General features: G+C 42.6%; 1 long non-coding RNA gene across 1 annotated transcript; it reads right to left on the reverse strand.

The window, feature by feature from the left end:
* Positions 1–5,114: 5,114 nt before the first annotated feature.
* Positions 5,115–8,017, reverse strand: LOC135445022 (uncharacterized). Its single transcript, XR_010439440.1, has 2 exons — positions 7,958–8,017; positions 5,115–6,483 (listed from the first exon to the last, which is right to left on the reverse strand). It is a non-coding gene; the product is annotated as an uncharacterized LOC135445022 (long non-coding RNA).
* Positions 8,018–8,801: the final 784 nt, after the last annotated feature.

Below are 8,801 nucleotides of genomic sequence, written 5' to 3' on the forward strand. Positions count from 1 at the left end.
AAGCTGTGATACAGAATTTAGTGTACCAAGAATTGCCAAAATAAACCCTGCACTCAGCAAAAGCCTTATCCCATAGCACTGACAGTCACATACTTCAAGACCCGACTTCTCTTCATCAGGACAGCTATTTTAGCATTTCCCTTCAAAAGTGGATTCTCAGCCTCAAATTAATTTAGAGTGGAATCATCCCAGTGTAGATGAATTGGAGTGCCTTGAGAATTCAGGCAGTATAGACAGAATAGACAAAATAAAAAGGTTTCTTCACCAAATTCTGGCATGGCAAGCCAGAGCCCCAGCAACTTTCCCTTGCTGGCAAACCCCAGGGAACCAGAGACAGCTAATAGAAGAGCAGTGTTAAGTCTGACATCTCACTGAGGACTGAAATTAGTGTTAGATTTAGGGCTAAGTCAGGGCAACCTGGACTTGCCAGTGCTTTTGAAGGGATTTGCAGCACTGTTCTTGCCAGCAGCTCCTGGGTTTGTCTCTATCACAGCCCACTTTGGGCTGTTTTCACACTGACCAGGGAAGGAACAGGGACCTCTCAGCAGCCAACAAGGTGGCCATGGCTCAGGTGCTGGTGCTCTCATGGGCATAAGAACCAAGGCTATCAGGCAATGCCATATGTCATGAGGTAAATAAGCTTCTGCTCAATACCCACCTGCCAAGACCACAAAATACCTTATCTTGGGTGTCATTTGTTTCCTAAAGAAGTCCAGGGAGCTGGGATAAAATGCCATCTTGCTCCCATTAGTACCACAATCCCACATTTTCAAGCATTTGGATTCATCCGCGCTCATGCCAATAGATTTTTAGTTTCCATTAGTTTTGACTGGAAATAACAAAGCCCTGCCTGTACGGATGGCTTCATTTGTCTAATGCTGAGAATTTGGGGATTAAAGCACTCCAAATTCAGACATGACAAAAAGCTGAAGATACTGACTACAACAAGGTGTTAAATGGAAAAATGTCCCTTCAGTCCCTGTGTGAGCCCAACCCTGCCCACATCCTTTAGCCTGGGATGCTCCACTCAGCTCTGCTGGGGAGCTGATGAATGATTCAGGAGCCACTGAGCTGTCCTGCTATGCCCCACCAGGACAATTGTCTCTGCTCATCGAAGCTGCTGACAGAGTTGGCAGCCCTTACTAAATCCCCTAGAAGAGCACTTGAAGGTGGGCTGACAGAGAAATGTGGATACTTATGTCTCTCCTAATGGTATTCTTAGAGAAAACACAACTCTTCCTATGCAGCAGGAGACATCAAAACATTTGAATTCTACACATATTTGAAAGAATACACAGAATCCCAACTATCAGCTGGAGGGGTCTGAAAAAGTATGGTTTGCTTTGTGTTGTTCTTAGTAAGTGATAACATTGCCTGTATTGTTATGTCCTCTTAGTAAATAAATGCTGGGTTCAGTTGCCTGCTAGATTTAATTCATCCTACCTGTCATGTTGCTGCAGCTTTTTGCTGGTGGTTAGTCCTGTGGTAGTAAAAACCTGCAGCAGTGCCTGATTTGTACATCCAAGGTTAATGTTCCCATTGCAACTCAATTTGTATTGCTGAGGTTTATTCAAGGAACATGATTTTCATGTCTTGATAGAGGAAATTAATGGTAAAAATGATAAAAAAATTGTCAAACTGTGGTTCTGAATATTAAGAATCAAAAGCAAGAGATGCATAAGAAGCAATGCTGTGGTAATTTTTAATGAGCAGAGCTACTTCCCAAAGTGCAGTGCTCACATAACAGCAAAAGGATTTTTGTGGGTGCATTCCAGCTCCATAGTGTGCCCAAGGTACAGCAATAATTTTATTCTCTAAGTATCCTGGACTGACTAGCATGGCTTTTTAAAACATACTTCAAATAGGGAGGGTTTCATTAACCCTTCAGAAGACATGAAATGCAGATTAATAAAACTCTATTTAAAACATAAGGAACAAATATGACTCACTGGAAACTTGTTTTATGTTCCTGAATGAAATACTTACACAGCCAATGGTTCTGTTATTTACAGATGGTGTCACAATATAATTTTCTCATTTTCATGAAAGAAGAAACAGCATGATTGTTTCCTTTTTTTTCCTTCAGCAATACTGGATGTTGTCACAGGAAGGATGAGTTACATCATCAGGCTATCTGTGGTAATTAATTCACTCAGTTTCAGTGTTGCTCTACACAGTGAAGACAGGCATGGTTGCACCAAATAAGCAAAATAAAAACAAAGTAAATCCTGAATTCTTATTTGGTGTGAGTATAAATGTATTGAGTGTATATATTAAATTCTACAGCTCAGCTCATTGCTGCCTCCCTGTATCTGGGCTTTTGCATCTATTACATAACAGACCAAAGATATCATCTCTCATCCTCTCTCTTGCACATAGAACCATGGTAAGCATCACATAAATGCCTGCACTTCATAATGGTGACATAACTTGTCCTTATACTCCCATATGGATGTCAGAAAACACCATGCACATAAATGACTACCACGTTTCCATAGAAACTAATGTACTTGAGGCAGAAAAATGAAATGAGATTTATAAAATTCATTTTAAAAAGCACAAAAGTTAAAAAAAAATAAAAAAACAAACCAGAGATCAAATCATCTTATGTTTTTGTCAAAATGTTCAGATGGTGTTCAATCCAGTCCTTTATAAATTATCTTTTAGAAATCATTATTAATGACATTGTCCTGGACTGTTAAGCTAAACTGTTAGCTTAAATATTTTGCTTTGTTATCTCTGCCTCCAGTAATGTAATCCTGACAGTGTTTTGCTTCCTGGCATCTTTGCAAATGAGCACAGAGCAGAGGTGCCTGTGAGATTCCCATGTGCCCCATGTGTCCTTTGAGGGCCTGACATATTTTCTTCCAGAGGGCTAAACTTCACGCTCCAGCTTATGGGTGACTGGTTGCTAAACAGAAGAGCAGAATCAGCTGTGGAGGAGGCACTGCTACAGCCTTTCCTTCATGAATTTTATGGGAAAAATCTGAGAGGCAGAGCAGGCACCACCTCTCTACTCTCCCAGAGCAAATTCGGTGCCTGGAGCTGCAGCAGCTGAACCGAACAGGGACATTTTCTACCTGAGCTCTGAAACCCTGGAGCTGGGGTGGCAGCAACCCTGCAGCCACATGGCTCCTGGCACTGACAGTATATCCCATCCATTCCCATGCTCACCAGCCCCTGTTTCAGCATGGGCTCACCCTGGGTCAGAAATATTCTGCAGAGACAGAAGAGCAGCTTCCCCCTTTCAGCACCAGGCTGCAGCTCCTCGGTAACTACAGCCTGAGCACTGCTGCTGCCTCCTCTGAATTTGTAAGACCTACTGAAGCAGAGAGGTGGCTCTGAAGGGGTTAATGTGGTAGAAGGAGAAATAATTTGTGGTATTTTTGTGTGTTCATTTTCTTTGAGGGACAGGAAACAGTTCTGTTTCGCCTGGCATGTCATCAAAACAGGTTCTCCAGCTCTGCTTCGAGTCCAATACAGACATAAGACAGATGTTGCTATACATTTTTCAGTAATTTTCCTATCCAATTCTCTTGGTGTTCACTCTATGACTCCTGCATAATTCAGGTTGCTTACAGTGGTTTGATGTTCTCTTTGAATTTCTTCTTGTTTGCTTGCCCTCGCCTTTGCCAGTGACATCACAATGCTTTGCCACCGCTCTGGGGACTGCTACACCCACACATCAGCAGCCCATTCATTCCCAGAGCTTCTCTGCAGCTCCAGCCTGGCAAGGAAGCCCCAAATCCTCTGGGTTTTCAGTGAGGCATGCCGGAATCTCCAAAGAGCAACATCACAAACAAAACCTAAAGGAAGGTCTCAGTGTACTCATTTATCAGTAAGGCTGGTTTTTTTCCAGACCATGACACATTAAGGATGAGGGGTTTGCATCATTTAATAAGTGATACCACAGCTTAGAAGTGTGTTTCTGAGCTGGTTTTGGAAGGAAAAGTAACTAATTGCATATTTGTGAGGTGACGAAGTGTCTAAGAAGCTGGGCTAGTGGTCAAGAGAAACTTTTATGAATTAATCATCTCTTTAAACTCTCTCAGGTTCACCACAAGCAAAAACAGCTTTACCTGTCAGCTGTTTACAAGTGCAGCTCACTTTCTAACACAAAAATCACAGCTGTCACCCTCTCTTGGTGGGCTCAGCAGTGAGATGCTTGACAGAGCAGAATTATTGCCTTGTTTTGTCAGTGGTCACTCCAGGTGAGCACTGAAACACACATGAATTCATAGCAAAAAGACAACAGCCAGTTCCATGAGAGCTGGGTCCATCCATATAGGATGTGGGCACTACATGTAGGTTTCCTATATGGAAGTGTGTAATCTCAGGAGCTCTGAAGTCTCCAGTGTCTTCTGAACCCTGTTTTAGGTGCCAGGATTCCCAGCAGCCCAGTGCAAGCCCTCTGGATGCACTTACCCTGCTCTGCTCCATGGAGGCTCAGAGGGATTCCTGCCTTCAGGCTATGGGCAGCATTGCAGCACCAGCCCTGATGTATCCCATCCCTCCCATGGAGCCAATCTAAGGCACAAATAACAATTCAAAAATTTCATCCTGCAAGTCCATCTGCACATTGACACAAACCATTTGTTGTCTTAACTTTACATCCTTAATCTCTAACCATGCTAGAAAAGACTCAAATAAGCGTTTGTCTCCTTTATTAGGTGCTTCTGACAGGTGTCCTCTTGTAGATATTCAAAAAGGCTTCAGAATACACTGGGTATTGATTCACAGAATCATAGAATTGTTGAGTTTGGAAGGGACTTTAAAGATCATGTACTTAGGGGTTAGAACTATGCAATCTCTGAGACCCCTTTCAACCTAAACCATTCTGTGATTCTGTAACCTACACTAAAAGCTGTCCTTATATTCACTGCTGCAAAGTCCCCATAGGCAAATGAACATACACATATTAGAAACAAAGAACCAGACAGAAAACGAGAAGGGGCAGGATTAACAGCTAGGACAGAACAGAGATCTTCCAAGAAGAGCATCTGTGCTCAATGAATGTCAGACCTGTCAGCTGAGCTGACAAGATAAAATGCTTGCCCTCTATTTAATTAAATTGCACAGCTCCTAATAAACACATAAAAGCATACAAAGGTGTGTTTCAGCAGCAGAACTTACAATTTTATTACAATGTACTATTACTGCAGCAGGAGAGCAGTTTATATTATCCTTAAATAGCATCCAACTGGAAAATAGGCAGATTGGGCACTACCTGTTGGCAAACAGAATAATTCTGCCATTTTATTTGCAGTGCAGAGTTAGAAGCCCTCAACAATATTCTGTTGTACTGCAGAGTTGAGCTTTTGGAAGTGGCAAATTTCATGCATTTTTCTGCTGGTTTAGAGAGAGATTCTGATAGATCTGTTCGTGCTGAGTAGCAGTACAGAGCTGCACGTGGTCCCAGCAAGGATAATATGCCAGCTTCAGCCTCATCTCGTGACAAGACACAGCGTTGCCTGCAGAGGGTAATGAACCTGCTTTCATAAACAACAGTAGTTGCCTGCTGGTGATTCATACTGTAAAACCTGCTTTGCTGTTGCTGAGGTCTTAATCCCAGTTCCTTGCCTGTGTACAGTCATATTATAATTATGTCTCTCCACTGCATTCAACAAACTTGTTAGCAGCTGCCTGCATCCTCCAGTTGGGATGAACTCCCTTTATGTGATCTCCCTGTAAGCGTCCCTTTTTCTCTGCTCTCTTGGCTGCCTTACTCATGTCCATCTGCTAACATGGCAGGATGCTGATTCCAGATCCTTGTTCCAGCAGAGGTCCTGGGAGTATGGGTTATGCAAGTAGCCTGTTCAACACTCACATAAGTGGAAAGGTCTTCCCCTGTGTCATCTCCAAGGAATTTGCAACCTGTCCCTCTTTATACTTTGTTCATGTTGCAAAACCATTGTGCTGTTCCTACAACAGCCAGTGTTGTCTGGGCCAGATGGGCTTTGTTGCTCAGCTGGAAAAGGTCTGAGGTGATTCACATCTAAATGGCCTGGAGGTCCCACATCAGGGGCCTGAGGATGGAGAAGTTCAAGTGTTTCCTCTGCCCAATATATACAAAGCCCTTGCTTCCATATTTCTGTGCTTGCTGAAAAGTCAGAAGAGTAGCTTTGAAGTGGCTCCTGTTTTGCAAACTTATGTCCAAGTCAACACACCATTAATTTGTTTTAATTTCCAAGGTATCAAGCTGAAAGTGAATTACATTTGGCAGATTTTTCCAGGAAGCTGACTTTTTCTGAGTAAAGAGTAGGCAGTTCATAACCAGAATAATACACTTATTAGCAGAAAAGAAGGTAAAAATAAATGAGATCAAAAGATTTCTGGTGACTAATGTCTTGTTACTCATTGGACCATAAAAATCACTTGAGCTGGACAAGAGCTTGCATTCCTTCTATGTAAATATCATGCTGCGGAAGGTTAGTAATACTTTTTGACCAAACTAAACAGCAGAATCAGAAGAGCCTGTTTACTCTGAGAAAGCAAACATCTTCAGTTGTACAACCTGCCTTGAAACTATCAATATGTTACAGTGCTTGCTGTCATGAAAGCAAAGAAAAACATTCACACATGTGAAGCTTCATTAAAGTGGCTCTTCAAAGTACAAAGCATAGACTAAAAAAGAAAGGTTTTTGCACAGGAAGGTCGTACTATACTAGTGCATTCAGTTAAATGTGCAAGATCTAGAAAATGAAACCACTATTTTTAACCAAAAAGGGAATACTTCAACAGAAGAAAAGCTACAATTCAGTTGCCAAAAGTCCAACAGTCCATGCTGAAAGTCTTTGACACAGCCTGCAATAAATGAGGCTGTTTGCTACATAAACAGCTAATTGGAGTGTTTGAAGATGTTAGAAGGAAGCAAAACCAAAAAATCCACATAGGAAAGAAACCAGAGCATTGAAGTCTGTGTTTCTTTAGTAGAGATCACATGCATGGCTGCATAGAAATTCCCTCTCATTTTGAGTTCAGAATGTGAAGAACTATCTGAAATCCCTCCTCACTTCCCTATGCCATGCAGGAGAGGTGAGTTCAGAGCCCCTGAAGTTAATCAATACAATACAGAGTGGCACAGAGCAACCAGCTCAGTGGTTAAGATTTATTCCTTGTGAGTAGAGCTAGGCTGGCACTGCTCTGCTGCCTCTAGAGCTTGTTCAGTTGGTGTTAGCAGGTGATAACACCTTTGTTGTCGGTGTTATCTACAGAACACACACAGTTGTGGCTCGAGAGAGAGCACACCTGGAGCACTGCATGCAGCTCTGGAGCCTCAGCACAGGAGGGACAGGGACCTGTTGGGGCAGTCCAGAGGGACACAGAGGTGCTCAGGGGCTGGAGCACCTCTCCTGTGAGCGCAGGGAGTTGAGAGAGCTGTGGTTGTCCAGCCTGGAAAAGCAAAGGCTCTGGGGAGACTTTCCGGCAGCCTCCTGTACTTGGCAGGGCTTATAAGAAAGATGGGGATAGAGTTCTTAGCCAGGCCTGTTGTGATAGGACAAGGGGTATGTGGTTTTGAACTAAAAGAGGACAGATTCAAACTAGATATTAGGAAAAAATTTTTGCTATAAGGATGGCCAGGTACTGGAAGACATTGTACAGAGTGATTGGGATATCCTATCAGTGGAGGTATTCAAAGCCACATTGGATCCCCACAGGGCTTTGGGGAACCTGATCTAATTGAACATGTTCCTGCTCATCACAGGGAGCTTGAGCTAGATGACTTTTAAAGGTCCCTTCCAACCCAAACTATTGCATGATTTTATTAAATAAATCAGTCCCAATGAAAAACCCCAAACACTGCTATCTCTATTATGACCCTTTCTCACCACTGCTGAGTCTCAAAGTGGCCATGCTCAGGAAAGTATGTTGAAAAGAAAGCAGAATCAGTGCCCTGCCAAAGGAGAGGAGAAAATGCAATGAAATGTGTTGTCATCATATTTCAAAAGCCCCTTACCTTCTCAGTGATTTCTCATGGTCAGCTCCTCACAGCACAACCAACAAACTCCATCTCTCTCCCCACCCAGCTAACCCACTCTTTTGTAGCACTTTTTCTTCTTACTGGACACAGCTGTGGCCTATTAAGGGCAGGGCTGTTCCTAATCTTTGGTGATTAGTACAGCTGCAGCTCCTCAGGTGTGAGACTACCTTCTGCACTATCTCTATTTTCTTACATTCTATCCCTCCACAGAAATGGAGCTGGAAAGAGAAGAGGTGGGCATAGATGAGGGTTAGTGGGAAGAGGGGAACATGTCAGTTTAAATGTGCCTGGGAATGCCTGGAATCTTGATTGCTGGTGAATAAATCTCAACAGAGCAGACAGCTGCAGGGAAGCTTGGAGAGTTGGTCAAAGGTATGAAATGCGACATAAAAAAGGAGAGTTTTTCAAATTGCCATCTCTATGCTGCTGTCTTACCACCAGTTCTGACACAAATATCATCAAGGAAAGATTTATAGTGTGCACTCATTTTAGTTATTTTTATAATTGGATGCTAAATATATATAGAGCTCATCTTTCAGATATTTGAAGTCCTTCCAAATCAGGTAGTAGCTCTTTGGAACTAAAGGTTTCAATAACCTGCCTAAACATGCATCCCTCTCCTCTTAACGCTGGACTTCAAATACTTCAGCCTTGGTCCACAGCTGAACTGGTCCTGGGAAAACTGCAGGTGTTCACTTCATTTCCTTGGGGTAGGTTATTAGGTTCTTCACATTGAGGCTTCAGATGAAGATCAAAGTTGTATCCACATCATGAAACTTATTAGCACCTGTTACAGACAGAAGATTGGTTTGGTCAGGAC

The sequence above is a fragment of the Zonotrichia leucophrys genome, chromosome 1 (genome assembly GCF_028769735.1).
Source record: "Zonotrichia leucophrys gambelii isolate GWCS_2022_RI chromosome 1, RI_Zleu_2.0, whole genome shotgun sequence".
Classification (NCBI taxonomy): domain Eukaryota; kingdom Metazoa; phylum Chordata; class Aves; order Passeriformes; family Passerellidae; genus Zonotrichia; species Zonotrichia leucophrys.